General features: G+C 39.3%; 2 long non-coding RNA genes across 6 annotated transcripts in view; one reads left to right on the top strand and one right to left on the bottom strand.

Annotated features, from left to right (window-relative positions):
* The window catches only part of LOC148161874 (uncharacterized), an 86,616-nt gene that overhangs the window by 2,011 nt on the left and 63,733 nt on the right, over positions 1-20,872 (top strand). The gene's annotated exons all lie outside the window — the stretch shown is intronic.
* Positions 1-20,872, bottom strand: part of LOC148161875 (uncharacterized) — a 146,159-nt gene that overhangs the window by 71,671 nt on the left and 53,616 nt on the right. The window lies entirely within an intron of this gene.

Genomic DNA, 20,872 nt, shown 5'->3' with positions numbered 1-20,872 from the left:
ATCCATTCTCTCTAACCATTAAGTTATACTATTTGGTCTTGGTAGGTGCACGGTCAGTAGTTAGGAAAAGCTGCATGCCATAAAATAGTAAACATTTTAATATCTTTAGATTTTTTATTTTTTAAACTGTATATTTTGAAAAACTCCAAACCACAGTAAAGTTGGAAGAATAATACATTGAATGCTGTGTACCTTTTATCTTTATTAACTATTAACATTTTACTCTGCTTTATTTTGCTCTTGATTTATTTACAGGAATACCCCATTTTATTGTGCTTCATTTTATTGTACTTTGCAGATACTGTTTTGTTTTTTACAAATCGAAGGTTCATGGCAACCCTGCATCGAGCAAGTTTGTTGACACCATCTTCCCAACAGCATTTGCTCACTTTGTGTCTCTGTGTCATATTTTGGGGATTTTCACAATGTCTCAAACTCATTATTATTATGATTTTTTTTAAGATTTTATTCATTTGAGACAGAGATACAGAGAGAGAGAGCATGAGCAGGGGGAGAGGCAGAGGGAGAGGGAGAAGCAGGCTACCCGCTGAGCCAGGAGCCCGATGTGGGGCTCGATCCCAGGACCCTGGGATCATGACCTGAGCTGAAGGCAGACGTTTAACCAACTGAGCCACCCAGGCATCCCTTGTTGAACCATTTAAAAGAAAGTTGCAGATATGTGATAATTCACCCATGAACACTTTAGCATGAACTGTCTGAGAATAAGGACAATCTCCCATATCACCACTATACTATTCACACCTAAGAAAATTAACACTAATTCAATTTTTTCATCAAATGTACATCCCCATTTTATAAAGGGTGCCTTTTAGTTATGGGGCGCCTGGGTGGCTCAGTCAGTTGAGCATCCAACTCTGGGTCTTGGCTCAGGTCTTGATCTCAGGAACCTGAGTTCAGGCCCCACGTTGGAGCCTACTTAAAAAAAAAATTTCCCCAGTTATACCAAATATGTCCATTTAGTTGCTTTTGTTGAGGCAAGACTCAAGCAAGGTTTATTAGTTTCATTTGGTTGTGATGTTTAGAGGCTTTAAAACTAAGTAGTCTCTTCTGTTTCTGATACTGACTCTATTTTGAAGATCTAGGTCAATTGCTTTTTTAAACGTCTCCCTTTCTTGGATTTATCTCATTGTTTTCTCATGACTGGATTCAGGTTAAACATTCTTGGCAAGAATACTGCATAGGTGATGGACATTTCTTATTGGATCCATCAAGAGGTATATAAACGGTTGTCCCATTATTGATGGTGCTAAGTTTGATCATTTGGTTACAGTGGTGATGGCACTCCTAATTTCCCCATTGTAAAGTTAACCTGTGCGGACATATTTTTAAACCAATAAACCCAGTGATTTTAGCATCCATTAGTGATTCTTACATAGTGGGTTAAGAAATGGTGATTTTTTTTTTCAGTTCTGTCATTTTCTTAATATTTATTAACTGTTGTATTAGCTGTATGGCTCAGGCTTAAATAGCAGAAAGCATGCATTTTTCTCACAGTTCAGGAGGCTAGAAGTCCAAGATCAAAGTGTCATCAGGGTTGGATTTTGGTGAGGCCTCTCTTCTTGGCTTGTAGACACCTGACTTCTCAGTGTCTTCATATGGCCTCTTTTGTATGGTGTGTGGAAAGAGAGAACCTTGGTGTTTCTTTTCATATAAGGACACCAGTTCTACAGGATTCCAGCCCTACCCTTATGACCTCATTTAACCTTAATTACTTCCCTAAAGGCCCCATCTCCAAATATAGTCACATTTGGAGTTAGGGCTTCAGCATATGAATTTTGGGTGGGACACAATTCAATCCATAACAATTGGTATTCTTCTGTAAAGTAGAGCTTTTCCTCTTTTATTTTTCCCTTTCTGTCCTCTTCTCTCTTCTCTCCCCCCACTTTCTTATTCTTGAGTTTCACTATGGACTCATGCATTTATTTTTCATTTAATGTATTATTTCTGTCATTCATTTTGATGCTCAAAGTGGGATATGGCCGCAAACCAACACCAGTATTCTTTTGACATGTCTCTATTGGTGTTTAAGCATTTCCTTGCTTCCCTTGAAGAACAAGATGTTCAAGGCTATGAATCAGTCATTTCTCCAAGGAAACTTGGTTTCTTTTAGTGAGAGATGCCACTGTCTGTATGGTTGTTATTACGAGCTATGATTACCTTGTAACTCTGTTATTTTTTAATACAGTTCTCCATATCATAGCTATAGAAACTGTATCAGTAGAGACTTTATTAGAGACTAAGACTTCAAGAGTACAATCAGGCATTTAGTAAGCATTTGAAAAGCTTTCAGGTGGCTTGAAACATAACATATACCTAGTAAATATTGATGAATGAATGAATGGCCTTGAATTATGGGGTTTGCTTGGTCTGCTGGGAGGGCCTTCTAAGCCAAGTGATTTTGCCCAGGCTCTAGTGAGTGGAGGAGATTGGGATTCATTCTTATATTTTATCTACATTTTCAGCCTGTAGCTCACTCTCTTGTTATTGAGCAAAATCCAGATTCCCATGTCCTGACCCTCTATAAACTCTTATGGTTGTTTTCCCAGGAAGCGATTCTGTGGAGCCTCTCACTCCTCATCTGTGGTTCTCAGTGTGTCCCTTCAGATTTCTAGGGGGATGAGATAACTTATCTTGAAAAGAATACTTGAAAAGAAATATTTTCCCTGGTTTTACAAAATAGCTAGCTAAGGAATTTTTTTTTCATAGATGAAGAGAACCCAGTTAAAATGAAGCTAGGAATACAGATTTCAGAGCTCCTGACACTCTCGTATATTTAACATCTATTCTGAGGAACAAGGATTCAGTCACAACCACTCTTTGAGGATCTATTTACTGTCAAAGTGTAATTGGATTTTGATATAGCAGTTCATTTTGGTGGGGGTGAGGATGGGAAGGTGATTACAAAGTAACAAACAAAATGTAAGTGATGGTACCTTTGATTTTTTTTTTTTTTTCTTTTCCTGCTCCTGGATCTTTATAGATACTGGGAATAAACCCCTTGTCCCCCACAGTGGTCTTAGAAAACAAGGCATACACTTCAACTACTTCTGCTCTGAATAATCCATTGAAGCCAAACGGTATTATGCTAGATTCATCAGTGTTCACACAAAGGTCATATCCTTACATATCTCTTTGAATTTGTGGGACGCATATGGTGTACCACTTCTATAGAAGAAATATTTTCATTTTAGAATTCAACTTTTGTAACCTTTGGCAACATGTAGTATCAATGGCTCTTTGTTGTTCAAAAAAAAAGTAAAACTGTAAGCTATCCCCAAGGATATGCAGGGCGTTGCTAGAGCAACAGAATCTGCCTCCCAGCACCACAAGAGAAGATGGTGTTCTAAGGACAACAGACTAGAAGAGGTTGTTTCGATCCTTCTAATACCTGAAATTTGCTGTTATTTTGTTAAATGCAAAATAAAAATCTTGGGAAAAGACCCAGTTCACTAAAAGGATGAATTTCTATATTGTACTTCAGATGTCATGGGGAAAATACATGCTGAATAGAGTCACCCCATGATAGGAGGACCAGGGAAGGGCCCAAATATTTGATTTATGTTTTTCTGTTTGTTTAGTGTTTTACTTCAGATGAAAGAACTCAAAGACAAAGATGTTACTGGGACGTACAAAAAGTGGGACTATTTTAAATTCTGACCCAAAATAGTCTTCTGGCTCTTATATTTGAACATAAGCACATTTTACATAAAAGATAAGGCAAAACAAAACGTTCTAATTTCAGCTTGCATTGTCAGTCTGAATCCAGTTACTTCATGTATACCCACTTTGGTCACAGAGTTCTAGTTCCTAGTACTGTAACTGCCCATCAACCTAGCAGCCTAGCTAGATTTGTGACACTGGATGTTTTAGGACCCGAATCTTAAGGTGATAGCTAAAGGTTTCTGATGACACAGAAACGAATGAACCTTGAATCTCTCTCTTTCTAGACACACACACACACAATCTTCCGACATGTGTCTTTGTAACAAGTTTTTCAAAAACATTTTTTGTTGTGTGAAGTTATCGGTAAACTGTTATTCAGAGAAGAGGTAAAGAGCTCACCCCTCCGGAAGTGCTTATTTTAAATATATTGAGAGCTGAATGAAATTATTGCCAGGGAGATGACTTATCAGAGGAAAGGGATTGCTGTGGACTGAATTGTGCCCCTAGACCCCCCTTCATATGTTGAAGCCCTAGACCCAAATGTGACTGTATTTGGATAGGGCCTTTATGGAAGTAATTAAGGTTAAATGAGGTCATAGTAGTACGACCTTGATCTGATAGGATTAGTGTACCTATAAGAAGATAAAGAGAGACCAGAGCTTTCTCTCCCTGGGTGTGCACACGCCAAGAAAAGGCCACGTGATCACACAGCAAGAAGGCAGCCATCTATAAGCCAGGGAGAGAAGCCTCACCAGAAACCAATCATGCTCGTACGCCGATCTCAGACTTCCTGCATTCAGAATGGTGACAGGATGAATTACTGTTGTCTAAGCCACTCATCTGTGGCATTTTGTTATGGCAGCCTAAACTGACTAATGCAGGGATTAAACATTTGGTATGATTACTGATGTAGGAAAGAGGTTAGGGTTCGAAGCCCACAGCCAAGAAAGAATTCTTGAGACGTCTTTGGTGCAAAAAGGTGATCTTAATGAAAGCCCGGGGACAGGACCCGTGGGCAGACAGAGCCGCACTGGGGTTGTGAGGGGTGACTGATTTTATACCTTCAGAATGGGAAGGGGTTAGGGACAGCACATGCCTCCAAGGTATTTTGGAAACCAGGTTTCCAGGATCCTGAGGGGCCTAGCTATTGTTAGGACAAGGTCATTTATTACAGTCTGATAAAACCTTAGTCGTGAGACCCCTCAGATGTAGCTCAGTGGGCCACGTGCTTGGGGGATGGTTGCCAACACGGATCTTGCGGGTAGGGATAAAGGAAGTTTCCAAAGGAATCTTTATATGTTAAAGTAGACTTACAGGATCCTGGGGTGGGTGGGGGTGTGGGGGTGTCAGGCTAAGATTGCTTGTTGCCGTGAGCAAAGCGTCAACATCAAGGCAGCTGAGTCCCTAGAGGAAGGTCACTCTGCCTGTTTCAAGGACTTGTCAGTGGGCTGTAGGTAGTAAGGAAATTTAATAATTTCTCTTCTGCCTCTGTTTCCCTCATCAGTGACTTCCTTAGTTTTCCTTCAGAGTCAAAATTCAGCCTCTGTTTGTAGGGGAACAGGCATGCACACGACTCTTAAAAGTTATTCTAGGACTTTTCTTTTGTTACTGTCACCTTGGCAGCTTTATACAACTGAGGATCAAAAGGTTACTAATAAAGTTATTAAATGGTTATTAAAAACCATTCTTTTGGCTATGATACCTAGAAAATAGGACTTTCTGTTTTAGTTGGAATGATTTTTCCACTGAATATATGGGTAAATACAGTTGTAGAAGCTTAACCAAAAAAGGTAGCATTTTGTTTCTCAGCTCTATCTTTTTAAAGATTTTATTTATTTGCAAGAGAGCGAGAGTGAGAGAGCACAAGCAGGGGGAGCAGCAGAGAGAGAGGGAGAAGCATGCTCGCCAGGATCCCGGGATCATGACCTGAGTTGAAGGCAGCTGCTTAACTGACTGAGCCACCCAGGTGCCCCTCAGCTCTACCTTAATTTAGGCGTGGGTAAACAATATTGGGGAAGGATGGACTAATAGACTGTCTGTTAGTCCTAATATGAGTAAATTCTGGAAACCATTGTCAAAATTTCAAGAGATCTCCTTTTTTTGTTGTTAAATGTTTTCTTCTCCTTGGATTTTCCCATAATTTAAAGGCTCCAGGGATTTTTTTGATTAGCAAGGAGTCTATTCAGTTGAGCTGATTATATGACTGTTGTTTCTCCTACATTTAAAACTAAGCAGTACAGGGTGCCTGGCTGGCTCAGTCAGTAGAACATGCAACTCTTGATCTTGGGTTGTGAATTTATGTCCCACGTTGGGTGTGAGATTACTTAAAAAAAAATAATAAAATAAAAATTTGGGTGCCTGGCTGGCTCAGTCAGTAGAGCATGTGACTCGATCTCAGGGTTGTGAGTTTAAGCCTCACATTGGGTGTGGAACCTACTTAAAACAAATAAAGACACAAAAAACTAAACAGTACACTAAAATGTTAATAATGGGTGGTAGGAACATAGGTGATTTTTCTTCTCCTTACTTTGCCACTTATTTTCTAGATTTTGTATAATAAGCACTCATTACTTTCATAATGAAAGATGTATACAAGTTTTAAAATACTGGGTATTAGAAAAACCTGTAAAAATTCTCTCTCCTTTCAGGTAGAATTTTATGGGGTTTACGACAATAAAGCTAGACAAGCCAGGAATTAGAAATCTAAAAGTATACAAAGAAGGAGGAAGTAAATACTCTGACCATGAGATTTAATATAGTTATGGTAACTGAACATTAGATTTAGCTCTGAGCTTCCTGGTAGTCAAGAGAAAGAAATAGTGGATTAGAAAATTCCCATTATCTGATCCAAAGAAAGTATACCAGCACTTTGTGAAAGAACATTTTTTCCCTGATAAACTCCTAAAAACACTTGTCATACTATGTTCTTATTTGCGTAAAACATGAAGAGAATATTTTTATATGCTTGTAAATACAAAGAAAATACCCAGGAAACTACTGATGGTAATACAGAGTCGTCAGACACTTCGGCTGCTCCGCACACTTTCCCCTTCTTTTGGTGACAACATCCCTCTCCCTCAAGGGAATTACCCCTCTCCTGTTTCAGTCATGAGTTACTGGGGCTGCCACCCACAGTGCTCCCTTGACCTAAACCAAGCCCGTCAGAGTAATTCCCTAACATTTTTTCTACGGGAGGAAAAAAAAAAACAATCCCTTTTCCTGTCAGATGACAGTGATGCAAGGGTAAGATCCCTCAGTCACCTGAAGCCCTGCCCTGCACGACCTGAGAAAACTGGGAGACTGACTATACCATGCATGTAGAAGCAGAGACAAGGAGTTCATGGCCAGGTCCGTTCCCTGGGGCCCTTGGTCCTGTCCTGGTTTTCAGGGTGGTTGCCTTGGTTCCTTGTCCCGACCTAGTGGCCTTCAGAGTCCCCTCTTGCACCGAGTGTCCCTCAAGCTACAGGTCTGTCCCTCGCAATGGAAAGAATCTCGACTACTTACATACCTCTGGATGGGGCTGTGTGGGCAGGAGAAGAGGGATACGGGAGCTTTTATATGGCTTGAAAAATATTTTTTTCACAATAAACATATACTACATTTATAATAAGAATACTAATGGAAATAAAAATGAGAAATTAATCATGAAAAATTTGTCTAAGAAACGTTGAGCAATAGAGACCATATCTACAGAAAATCGAATGTATTGGGGCTTTATTCATGTGTCTATTTCTGAGATTGGGCTTTGCTAAAGTCTGAAAATAACACTGAAGTTGTCCTCAGTGAAGGGACTAAGTTAATGTGGTGCTCTACATTTATACTAGAATATACTGTAGAATACTTAAAGGAGTGGACAGAGAACAGATCTCAGGCTAACAGCCTAAGGGTCCTTTGACAATTCCAGGTGAACTTTTCTGATGAGATGACTGTATATACTGTTGAAGGCACAATGACATGCTTTGGATTGCAGATGAGGAGATGGCAGGGGTGACATTATTTTATGAAAGAAGATATACTGAATTGTGTTCTTACCTAAATGAAACATCACTTCGCTTGCAAATGGAGGTGGGTCATGAGGTCCCTGTAGGCTGGGGCCACATTTTCTTCAAGAGGCACCTTCAGACCAAAGCCCTTGTAAGTATTTTACTGAGACCTTAGGTTAGCATAAGATGGATTCAGCACATCACAGGGGAAGAAGACTTGAACTCTACATGTTTCCGCTTTGACTCCCTGACACCCATAACCTTAGCAACCTCTCCGGGCTGGGTCCCTTTTGTGCAGCTACACATCCAGAGATCCAACTTTTTTTTTGGACTAATCTGCCTAATAGTACTTCAAAATCGGTATGTCCGAAACTGAATGAATTATATATGTCCGAAAATATCTCTTTTTTCCCTGTCTAGTTTTGGAGACCTCTATATATCCAGTCATCCCAGCCAGGGACCTGGGAGTCATTCTAGATTTCTCCCTTTCCCTCACTCCCTATATACAATTGATGCCTCTCTTCAGTGTTTATAAATTTTGTCTTTCTCTTCTTCATCTCCACAACCTGTTTTTGGTTCTGCCCTAAGTATTTCTCATAGGATTAAGTAATTAACTCAACAAGTATTGAGCATCTTTTATGTGTCAAGCACGGTGCCAGGCTCTGAGGATTAAGGGGGTTGGGCAAAACCAACAGCCCCTGCCCTCATGAGGCTTATGGTCTAGGAAATCACTGCAATACATCTCAACTGGTGTTCTTGCTGAGAGAACGCAGGCTCGGTTCATCCTTCACTGTACTGCTTGAGTGCTTTCTAAAATGCAAGTCCAGCATGCAAGCCTGATTTAATTAATTGCTTTAATTAGGAGGATAAAATAGAAACTCCTTAGCCTGGCACACAAGTCATGCGTGACTTGGCTCCTGCCTCTTGTCTTCAGTCTCCATTTTTTCATTATAGCAGCACAAAGAGTGACTTAAGACTGACCCTTTCTCCGAAGCCACCCCTGAACATGTGTCATTATTCATACAAGACCTCATAGTAGGGGTAAAATCATGTGGTAGTCTGTATTTATAAAAAGGAGAAGGAAAGAAAATATATATTTCTTTCCCTCTCCATTTTAAGACTTTATATTCAGTTCCTTGGCTCAGAAGATAATGGATTCAGATACTTGTTGGAGGTTCCTTTGCCCTTTGTTAAATACTCTTTTACAAATAAAAGGAAATTTACAGATTAATTATTAGGACTCACCAGAGATTTCGTCAGTGTTATCAGATATAAGTTAAATATACAAAAAAATTTAGAAAATACAAAAAGTAATGTCATTCACAATAATGAAAGAAGCTTCAAGGTACTGAGAATATATTTGACAAAGGATGTGTAAGACCTTAAAGAAGTCAATGATAAAACTTTACTACAGTAAATAAAGTAGAATTAAATAAATGGAGATATGTAACAAGTTTATGGACGAGAAGACTCAATATCAATGTTATTTCTCCACAAATTAATCTATAAAGTCAATTTATTCTAATAGAAGTTCCAACAATTTATCTTGAAACAAGTTGAAACCAAAGTTCATATGGAATAGTAAAGTGCCTAGAAGAGCCAAAATAATTCAAAGAATTGGAGGAAGGAGACCCTATTGGATAGTAAGGTTTAATGGAAGTGATAGCAATGTTAAAACAGTGTAATATTGGCACAAAGGTAGGCAGTTAGACCACATACACATACATGTGGAACATTGGTATATAACAGCGATAGCAGTGTAAGTCAATAGGGAAAGTACAGATCTTTTTATAAGTGATACTGGGACAATTGACTGTATGGGAAAAGAACTGGATATTTATTTTGCACCACACACAAAATTAAATACTAAAGGGATTAAAGACCTAAAAAGAAAACAGAAACTTTAAAACTTGAGGATATCTTTAATCCCCAGGTTAAGAGAGAATTTCTCACACTGAAAGCACAAGTCAAATGGGAAAATAAATATATTAACTATATGAAAATTTGTATGCAAAAGGCATAAAATTAACCATTTTGAGCAGATATTTGCTATGTATTACCCCACACTGAACTCATTAACTGCTACTGGAAAACGTGCCTGAATTTATTTTCTGTCTGGATGAAGAGCATCATTATGTACCCAGTAATTCAAGTAATTATTATTATTAAAATAATAATTTCATTTTATATGGATTAAATTAAGGGGCAAGTCAGTAGGATAAACACAACTCCACCAAAAAGGGCAAATGCTATAAAAAGCTGAATCATGGAAGAAGAAACCCTAATAATTAATAAATGAAAGATAGTCAACTTCACCTGTGTTAAGGTAAATCCAAATTAAAACAGTGAGGCAATTGATGCCCATCAGATTGGCAAATTTTTACCAGTCCGGTAGTCCCGAGCATTGGCAAGAATGGGGTGAAAGAGGAGCTGTCCTATGATGGAAGCAATTTGGTAAGATCTGATGAAGTGATTCCACTTTTAAATAGCACCTTAGAGAGACTGTCACACACTTGTTTCATTGTTGCCTTATTGTAATAGCAAAAATTTGTAACATCTGAAACCTCCTTGAGAGTTCGATAAGTGTGTGTCAGTCCATTCAGCTACTCTCACAAACTACCACAGACTAGGTAGCTTATAAACAACAGAAAAATTTCCCACAGTGCTGGAGGCTGAAAGTTCAAGATCAAGGTGTTAGCTTTCTGGTGAAAGCCCCCTTCTTGGTTCATAGCCAGCACCATCTTCCTGTGTCTCCACATGGTGGATGGGGCTTGGGATCTCTCTGGAGCCTCTTTTCTAAGGCACTGAATCTGTTGAGGAGAGCTCCGACTTCATGACCTAAGCCCCTCTGGAAGGTCCCACCTAATGCCATCTCCTTGGGCATTAAGATTTCAAACTGCGAATTTTGAAGGGATACAAACATTCAGGCCATAACAATGCATTATTATATATTCCCACATTTAATGTATTTACTGATGTATTTGGGTTATATATACACTGTTTTATCCCGTATTTTGTATTTTTCCCATGTTCTCTGTTCTCCCTTCTCTCCTCTTGGCTTTTATGAATTAAATATTTTAAATTAATTTTCCCCCTCTATTAGCTCAATAGTTTTGTTTGCCCAAGTTATTCTTTTAATAGTTGCTCTTGATATTACAACACATATCATTGCTTGACTAAATAGATCTACTATAAATTAGTATTTTTACCACTTCCCAATCAATACAAGCTCTGTAGAACACTTTTTCTTATTTCACCCCGGCTTGCCTTTTGTGCTATTTGTTATTTATTTCACTTCTACATATATTTTAAACCTACATTATCATTATTGTTTAACTTTTTTTTAAAGATTTTTTTATTTTGGGGCACCTGGGTGGCTTAGTCGTTAAGCGTCTGCCTTCGGCTCAGGTCATGATCCCAGGGTCCTGGGATGGAGCCCCACGTCCGGCTCCCTGCTCCGCAGGAAGCCTGCTTCTCCCTCTCTCACTCCCCCTGTTTGTGTTCCCTCTCTCGCTGTGCCCTTCTCTGTCAAATAGATAAAATCTTAAAAAAAAAAAAAAGATTTCTTTATTTGAGAGGGGGAAGGGCAGAAGGAGCGGAGGAGAGAGAATCGCAAGCGGACTCCCTGCTAAGCACAGAGCTAGACATGGGGCTCCATTCCAAGACCCTGAGGTCAAGACCTGAGCTGAAATCAAGAGTCAGACGCTTAACCAGCTGAGCCACCCAGGCACCCAGTCATTATTGTTTTAAAAAGTGAATAATCATTTGAATTTGACCACACATTTACCTTTCCTTTTGCATTCAGTTCTCTTACCTTCTCCATTCTATTCTGCATTCCTGTGCTTCCATCTGAAATCATAGTACTTTTGCCTGAATAACTTAAACATTTATTTTAGTATGGGTCTTTTGGCAATAAGTTCTTAAGAGTTTTTATTTGCCTGGACATATCTTTATTTTTCTTTCATATTTGGAGGATATTTTGCTAGGTATGTAATGGCAAATTGGAAGTTACCTTCTTCCTGCCATTCAGTGATATCACTTCATTTTCTTTGGTTTCCTTTTTTCTGTTGACAAGTCAACTAAATTATTGCTTCTTTAACTGTAATGTATCTTTCTTCTCTGGCTCCTTTTAAGATATTCTCTTTGAATTTAGCTTTAAGCAGTTTTACATGATGCATTTGAGTGTGGTTTTCTGGATATCTCTCCTGCCTGTGTTTCTTTAATCCAGGGCTTGAGATGGCTTTTGTTAGTTTTTGAAAATTCTCATTGAGCATCTGCATGATTCTTTCTTACTTCTCTGAAACTTTGCTTGTGCAGGTATTAGCCGTTTACCATGTTCTACATATCTCTTGTGCTCTTTTTGCATTTTTAAAAAGATTTTATTTATTTTAGAGAGAGAGCACATGTACATGAGAGGGGAGGGATAGAGGGGGGAGCGAGAGGGAGTGAGAACCTCAGACTCCATGCTCAGTGCCAAGCCGGATGTGGAGCTTGATCTCACAACCCCAAGATCATGACCTGAGCCGAAACCAAGAGTTGGATGCTTAACTGACTGAGCCGCCCAGGAGCCCCCTCTTTTTGCATTTTCAATTTTTTTCCGTGTTCTAGTCTGATGTTATCCTAGTCCAGATAGGAGTTAGTTTTAGTTTTTTTGTCTTAGTGGTACAAAGAGTGAAGGAAAGTCATTGATTGAATTAGGGAGAAAGATGTTTCAAGGATGGATTTAAGTCTTTGTGGGAGCTGGTCTATTTCTGTTTTTCTTTACTGTGAAGGCATAGCATTGGGGGGGTCTGAATTGAAAGCTTGGGGGTATTTATCAGATCATCTCTTCCTTACTGGGCCTCAAACTTCAGTTTTTATCTCTCCCAACACCAAAAGACAGTTGACAGCTTGGCTTAGATTTAGCTGTTGCTTTCTGGTTGGCTTCCTGGCTTCTCACCTTTTGTGATTTAGGAATTCGTAAATTGCTCAAAGGGAAAAGTGGCCAAGAATTTCTAGCTAGTTTTTCTGTGATTCCCTTTTCTCCCGGATCCTGCTCCGAATTCCTGATTGTCCTAAATTCTAATTTTTATTTTTCTGTCCCTATAAGATTGACAAAATCTCTGAGCCACTTTTTTCCACTTGACTTAGTCCTGAGCCTTTTAGGAGTTGGTAAATGCCTTGAAAGAAAAGGTGATAGGAGGTGTCATGGTCGTTCCAATGCATTTACCTTCTCGCAAGGATTAGCCCTCAAATTCTGGAAGCCTTGGTTGCTCTCCAGTGCTTTAGGAAATGACTTTGTGGGGCACCTGGGTGGCTCAGTCGTTGGGCGTCTGCCTTCAGCTTGGGTCATGATCCCAGGATCCTGGGATGGAGTCCCACATCGGGCTCCCTGCTCAGCGGGAAGCCTGCTTCTCCCTCTCCCACTCCCCCTGATTGTGTTCCCCCTCTCGCTGTGTCTCTCTCTGTCAAATAAATAAAATCTTAAAAAAAATGAAGTAGGTTAGGCGTGCCTGGGTGGCTTAGTAGGTTTAGGGTCTGCCTTGGGCTCAGGTCATGATCCCAGGGTCCCGGGATCGAGTTCCACATCCAGCTCCTTGCCCAGCCAGGAGCCTGCTTCTCCCTCTGCTTGCTCTCTATCTCTCTGTGTCAAATAAATAAATAAAATACTTCTTTTTTTTAAAGTAGTTTATGGGGTACCTGGATGGCTCAATTGATTAAAACGTGTGCCTTCGGTTCAGGTCATGATCCAAGGGTTCTGGGATCAAGCCCCGCATCTGGCTTCTTGCTCTGCAGGAAGCCTGCTTCTCCCTCTCCCACTCCCCCTGCTTGTGTTCCCTTTCTTGCTGTCTCTGTCAAATAAGTAAATAAAATCTTAAAAAAAAAAAAAAAAGAAAGAAAGAAAATGACTTCCCTTTTTAACTTATTGAGAGTTTCTTGTTATTCCTGCCATGAGGGTTGGTCATATAGGTTAGTCTGCTAGCTACTCAAGCAGAGGTCCTTAATCTTTTTATTTTTTTATTCTTCTTTTCTGTTGCTGATGAGTTACATCTGATTAAAGATGACACTTTCATTACAATAGGTAACGTCTAATTGATCCATTACTATTAATTTATATACTAGCAGAGTAAAATATCTCAAAATGAGTAATAATGTTAAAATTTAACATGGTCAGAGAACTAACTATGCTAGATTCCTGTGGTTAGACGTTTAAGTCACACTAGAATCATTTGTATTACTCCCTTTCTTTGAGAAAAAGATAAAACTATGTATGGGAAACATATTCATAGATTTTATAACGTCTGTAGACTCAGCAATGAGGAAGATTAACTTGAAAACTTTCCTTCATTGATTTCATTAGCTTTTCTGGTCTGAGAATTATTTCTAAAAATGCCCTTTCATTGCTCTGCTGGCGAGTAGTAGTTCTTTGTGGTCTGAATTTACTAAATCAAGAAAAATTTATCTAGAAGTCAGACTTTAATTATACTAAATACTGTCTATCCATTAACTCTGTAATTTCACTGGTGTGAATTTTATAAAAATTAAGAGGCAGGGTGCCAGGGTGGCTTGGTGAATGTCTGACTCTTGATTTTGGCTCAGCTCATGATCTCAGGGTCATGAGATTGAGCCCCACGTCAGCTCCGTGCTGGGCGTGGAGCCTGCTTGGCATTCTCTCTCTCCCTCTCCCTTCACCCATCCCCTGCTCTCTGTCTGTCTCTTGAAAAACAAAAAAAGAGGCAATGTAAGTTAGTGGGAAAGAACACGGACTAGAGTTCAGATACCCAGTTTCTAGTCTTGCTCTGCCATTGATTGTGTAATTTGGACCATACAGATTTCTCTGGGCCTCTGTTGCCTTACCTATAAAATAAAGTGGTCAAATTTGTCAGTGGTTGCCACAGATTTTATGTTCCAAAGATGGCTATACCAATCCGTATATCCTATTTCACATGTTCTTACAATGTTACTGACACTGTTTGCTGAGAGTGGGGTCTGTGTTGTTCTTCTCCCCACCTTCTGCCTTAATCTGGGCAGGAACTTGTAACTACTCCAACCAATAGGGTATGGTAGAAGTGATGTTATGTTATGTTTGAGACTAAATCATTTAAAAAATACAGCTTCCCCTTGGCTCTTTCTCTCTCGGGGCACTTGCTTTTGGACCTCAACAACTCTGCTGTGAGGAAGACCAAATTAGTTCTTTCAGAGAGACAAGATGGAAAGAGACCTAAATGGAGAGAAACTATTTTTCCCATTTCAGCTTCATCCAGTATTCTGCCTTTAGAGGTAACTGGTATCTCCAGTTCCTGGGTCCTTATGTAGAATTGGCTTGTTTCTTGTTGGCTTTCCTTACTGTAAATACTTAGTTCTTAACTTTCTCTGGTCTGCTAGGTTATTGGCCATTCATCCTTCTGCTTTCCAGATGACAAAATTTTGTCTTTATCTCTCATTGGCTGTTGTCTCTTCTCCTGTATTCTTTAGCCTTGGGGCTTCATGTCTTTTTATTTCTTTTATTTTGTTTAATAGGGTTGAGAATGAAGCAAAGATAAATGCTTATATTCTGTGCTCCTCATGTAAGTGGAAGCATCTTCTTTCCCTTTGATATAAAATTTTCCCTCTAACATGAAATTACAACTCTCTTGAGCGTTCTGATTATAACAAATACTAAAACTTCCTGTAGGGTCAGGTATTTGCTATGATGTTTCTAATGAAATCCACTGTTGGATGCTTTGTTCTCAGTAGCCCATGGAGAAAAGAGTGGGAACTAAAAGATAATCTCCCACACATGTATGATTAGTTGATTTCTTTTTATTTTAAAAATAACTAGTAGACTTTTAAAAGTAGTTTTAGGTTCTAAAAACCTTAGTGGAAAGATCGGTAGTTTTTTTGTTTTTTGTTTTTCTTTTTACAAAAGTGCAAAGCTAATTCAGTGGGAAAAGGATATCCATTCAACAAGTTGAACAAGTACTTTTGATACTTACATAAAAAAATAAACTTCCATGTCTACTTCACACAATATACAAATAGGAACTCAAATGGATCATAGACCTAACTATAAAATCTAACCCATAACATGTAAAGAAGAAAAGAGGTGAAAGCCTTTATGACTTGGGTTGGACAAAGATTTCTATTTGTATAAGGGATTGACCATTCCAAGTGTTAGTGAGGCTATGGAGCAACTGGAACTCTTACACACTGCCGATGGGAATGATACAAACATTTTGGAAAACAGTTAAATATGCCCTACCCTATGATGCAATCATTGCACTCTAAGGTATTTACTCAAGAAAGAATGAAAGCATATGTCCATACATTGTACACAAATGTTCACAACAACTTTATTTGTAATAACCATAAGCATTTGTATAAACTTCAAGAGTATGTAATCTGTAGTGATAGAAAGCTGATTGATTAGTGGTTGCCTGAGAATGGGGTGGGGCAAGAAGAGGAAGGAGGGATTATGATGGGCAGGACGAACCAAAAGAGATCCCCCCAAACAGATGATGGCTGTGTTCATTATCTTGATTGTAGGTGATGGTTTCAGCTGTGTATACCTATATTAAAACTTACCAAATGGTACACCTCAGTTATGTGCAGTTTTTTAATGTCAGTTATACCTCAATAAAACTGTCAAAAAAGGGCAACCTGGACATTTATGCCTTGAATGTCTTTTAGTGGTTTTAAGGGAAAAAAAAAAAACAAAACCCAAAGTTAAATGAGAAATTCTGTCTGTGAAGAGTTAAAAGTCATCACTAGAAAATGCTCCATTAACCTGAAGTGTTTCTTTCCTCTTATTTGGAAACATAAAATGATGACTAAAAACTACTTGGTATGCATGCCAAATTGAAGTTGATTAACCTCTGACCTTTACACATCATTTAATGAGGCAGCATGCACACTGGCACGAAGAAGTCTCTGTCAAAATGCTGAGTTTGAGATGATTCCTTTTCTGGATCTCTTTGTTTTGCTCCCAGCCCACCTAATTTCACTCTTGTCATGCTCATGGGAGGCTGGGGGCTTTATGTGAATCCCAAGCAGTCACAGTTGTTGGCAGAAACAGCCTGGTGGAGAATGGTAGTGTCGTGGTTTTTCATGTATAAAAAGATGTATGTGATCAACAGAAAATAAAATTTCCTTTTGTCTCTGGTGAGTCCAATTTAGCAATTATTATGGTATTTGAAGGAAATGTCAGTGTAGTCATTTTGTTGAGATGATTTTGTATCTTGATGAGCTAAGAAAGGCGAGCGAATGCCAGGATAGGTGGTGTGTGACAGAGAGCCGACTGAATTTTCTGTGCTGTACACAAAGACTGAAAACAAATTGCCCACAGATTGAAATAATTTCCATGGGGTCACAAATGTCAACAACATCTTTCAGAATTGGTTTTCTTTTTAAAACTGAGAATTTCTTTCATGATGTTGTCCAGGTATGAAAACGAGCCTCGCATAAAACATGTTTAGAGCTTTCAGAGGTTAACCGAGCTCTTGGCGATGTGGCATCCTTTTAGAGTATTTATTTCTCTTGCCATTGTATCGTGATCATCCCCGTTGTCATTAAACATTTATTGATTGACAGTGGGCAAACAAAACCCCACAGAAACTGAACATTTAAAACAATGTGAAAATTAAAGACTCCCTGTAGATAGTCTCAGTGAATCACGTGACAGATCTGGGTATGATGAAACATTAATAATTCTCACACAAGCAATGAAAACTTTTTAAAAATCAGCTTTTAAAAGCAATATAGTACCCCAGTTAGTGGATGAGGACGATTATAGAATCTTCCCATCTCTATTACATAAAGTTGCCCCAGGAACTATTAAGGCTCTTCAAATGGAAGCAGTAATTTGGGCCTTAGTTTCACAGAAACTACTTGTTATCGGGAACAGGCCCTGATGTAAGATGATTTTCTTATTCATTCATACGGCTGAGATAAGAAACAAACTCACAGAGGAAAAGTCCCATTCTGACATCTCTGTCACTTCTTTAGCAGGCATGTGTTCATTTTTGGTGTGCGTTCATTCAGTAATACTTACAAGTGGCTGCTATCTCGGAATACACACCGGTAATAAGCAGTTACTTCGGTAAGAATAGGGTAGCACAGAGGTATGATCTAGGCATTATGCGAGGCACAGAGGAGGTGCCTAACTTCATGCTAGGGGTGGTAGTGGTGCTCAGAAAAGGCTTTCTGGAGGAAAGGATGTCCTAGCAAAGCTCTGAAAGATGAACAGGTGTTAAGGGGTCCTTAACCCAAGAGGGGCTAAGGAGGTAGCAGAAGCTTGAGGCAGAGGCCGGCACACGTGACCGCTCAGAGGGGAGACGGTGCTTCGTAGTAAAAGCAGAGGTCGTTCAGTCTTGCTGGGGAAAGAGTGAGGCCTGTGTCTGGTGAGGTAAGCAAGGGCCAGCGGAGGGCCTAGCATGCAAGATCAACGGGGAGGTACCGGGGAGTCACTGGCAGATTCACCTACTTAATTTCACTTTAGAAAGGACTTAATATTGTCCGATGAGAAGATTTGAAAGTAGATTATTGCAAAACATTATAATGAAAATTTGTTAAATACATGAGTGGTAATAAACATGTTCTAATTTATTTGTCCCTTTCTAGTTATTTGTTTGGGGTTGTTTTCATTTTATTTTATTGTAATATGCCTTTTAAAATAGACTCATATTCATCTCTGAATGCATCATTCAGAATTTAAAACCACAGCTAGCAGGCTACTTCCCCTGGAAGTAGGGAAACTAAGGAAAAAATCTCCGTGGACCAAACACATTCATAGTGTTCTCCCAAGCACAGGCTCCATGAAAACCAGCTAAAATGGGCATGGAAAGGACAGCAGAATCCTGTCAGACTTCCTTATCCTGTGAGTTGGGTTTGTATTTTTATGACTTAATTAGAAAAACTCAATGCAGTTAAGAAGTGGAAATTAGAGCTAGAAGTATCTATGTTTTGAGACCGAAGTTTTTCTGCATGGTTATGCGGGAAGTGTGTATGAGATAGTTAATTCATGGACCCCGCAAACATTTGTGGGTGCCAACCTTGTGCCAAGCACGGTGCCAGAAGCTGAGCAAACCGGACAGATGCAGCGCCTCACCCTCATGGAGCGTACAGTAGGTCTGTGAGGAAGAGACATGTTGCCCAACCAGTAAGTGGGATGTAGGAGGGTAAAATGTTCTCATGGTCAGTACAGAACTTCCCGGTGCCTGCGGCAGTAGTGCATATCCAAGTCCAAGGCAGAGGAGGCTTATTTGGATACCTCTCTTTAGCCTCTAAAGAATCCCTGTGAATCCTATATATTTTTATGTTCACTGAGCTTCTGGTCCTTACTCAGTCATCAGCACTTTATTCCTTTTTTGATCTGGCTTCTTGTATCATTCCCAATTTTTGAATATTTTTCTTCCCCTATAAGCTAAGAGTTTTGCTGTAAGAACCTCTCCATTGGAGTAGTAGGAGGGCTGACTCAAAAGTCAGTTGATCACTATATAGGATCAAAGAAGGGGCTGGAAGTTAGAGTTTAAGTGGACCTTGTGTAGAGAAGTCGAGAAGCTTGGACATGGCCTGTGCACGCTGTGATTCCGGGTGGTGGTCAAGCCCCAGACTGTGTTAGTAAAGTTTTGTTCCCCAGTTAAAAATGCCTTTCAATTGTTATTATTATTTTTGCTTTACAAAAGCCTGGTGGGTTGAAGCCCATAGCCTTGTTTAACTGATGAATAGACTTGGATCCATGGAGATTAAATGGAATGACATGTCTATGGTTCTTGTATTTTCCTTAAATCATGTCTTATTTGCCCATGCTAAGTCAGGGGATTGTTTTGATTGTAGAGTAGGCTTTTTAATTAAATGCGTGGGTATGAAGCTGGGCCTATTGTGGGTTTACTATGCTAAGCCATGGGTAGACCTGTATCTTAAAAGCAATTTATGCATCTTTGATGGAAAGAGAATAATGTTAGGTGGCGAAATGTCACAGGGGTGACTTTTGTTTTAATTTCTTTGAATTTGGTGGGTAATGAGATTTGTTTGAAGGTATATATAAATGCGGGAGAGCAAAGATGTAGCACTACGGTGTTTTTCATGAATGTTTTCATTATGTTTCCTTTCTCATTACTAGAAACAAAACAGTCTTCCATCTTAACCTCCCTGTAGCATGTTCCTGAGAAGTTTGTGCCTTTAGCTTCTGGAGCTCTGTGATTAAAAAAGTCATACCCAGCCAAAAGGCATGTGTGTTAGGTTATTTGACACGTTACAAAGAAAAAAATATATATATTTCACTAAAGTTGGCTTCTGTAAGCTGCATGTCTGAACAACTAGTCTTTTTCATAGAGAGAAAACGATTTCCTATGGTTATGGAGTCTAACAATTCAAATCCATTTGCTCACTCTTGTTGATGCATGACTCATGGAAATGGATTTTTTTCCTTTAAGGCTGCACTGTGGGTATTCACAGTGAAGACAGTCTTAAATGCTTCTAAGACTTAATTAGTGGAACCTTGCAGACACACGGGAAATCCCCTTGCGGTAGGGTTCTCTATTACGCTGCCGTGCCTGATATGCTTTAAGCATGGTTTCTCCACTTTAGAGAGAAACTGATGGATAAGGTGGCTCTGGGAATTAGTAGAAACCTCTTAACATTTACATAGAGATATAGGCACAGTATAACTAATGGTTCCTGTTTGATTTAACAGTATTGTCACTTGTTTCCTAGTTTGCAAAACCCAAAAAAAGTGATTTAGCAGACAGAGCCTAGGCATAAGGATAAATCCTTCCCATCTGACGGTATCATAGTTACAGAGTATGTAATAATCCTATGTGACTCGTCTGTGCCAAAGCTCTGGTGTCATCTCAGAAATTATGATTTCAGAAATACCAGTACAATCAGTGGCTTATTGTGTTATGGTATCAAGCAGTAGCGCTGTGGAAAACAGTTCTGCATTTCTGGCTTTCTTGTTGAAAAGAGCTGAGTTTAAGGCCTGGACCTACCACCTACTGGCTATGAGATCCTGGACAGTTTTTTTTTTCTTTGACCTCTCTCAACTTGTGTTCCTCATCTGTAACATGGTGATAACAAGAGTACCCATCTGAGAGGGCAGTTGTGAGGATTCAATGGGACACTGTAGGCAAAGCACTTAGAGTAGGTCTTGGCACAGAGGCAGTCCTAACATTTGTGATTATGCTTCTTGCAGCCTTTTATGTGTCCAACTGGGCCCTGAGCAAAGAGGACCTTCTTTGTAAATTTGC

Source organism: Eumetopias jubatus, unplaced genomic scaffold (assembly GCF_037043125.1).
Source record: "Eumetopias jubatus isolate StellerSeaLion01/CBP00866 unplaced genomic scaffold, mEumJub1_p1.0 scaffold_47, whole genome shotgun sequence".
In the NCBI taxonomy this organism is placed as follows: Eukaryota; Metazoa; Chordata; class Mammalia; order Carnivora; family Otariidae; genus Eumetopias; species Eumetopias jubatus.
This window is presented reverse-complemented; position numbering and strand designations above follow the sequence as displayed.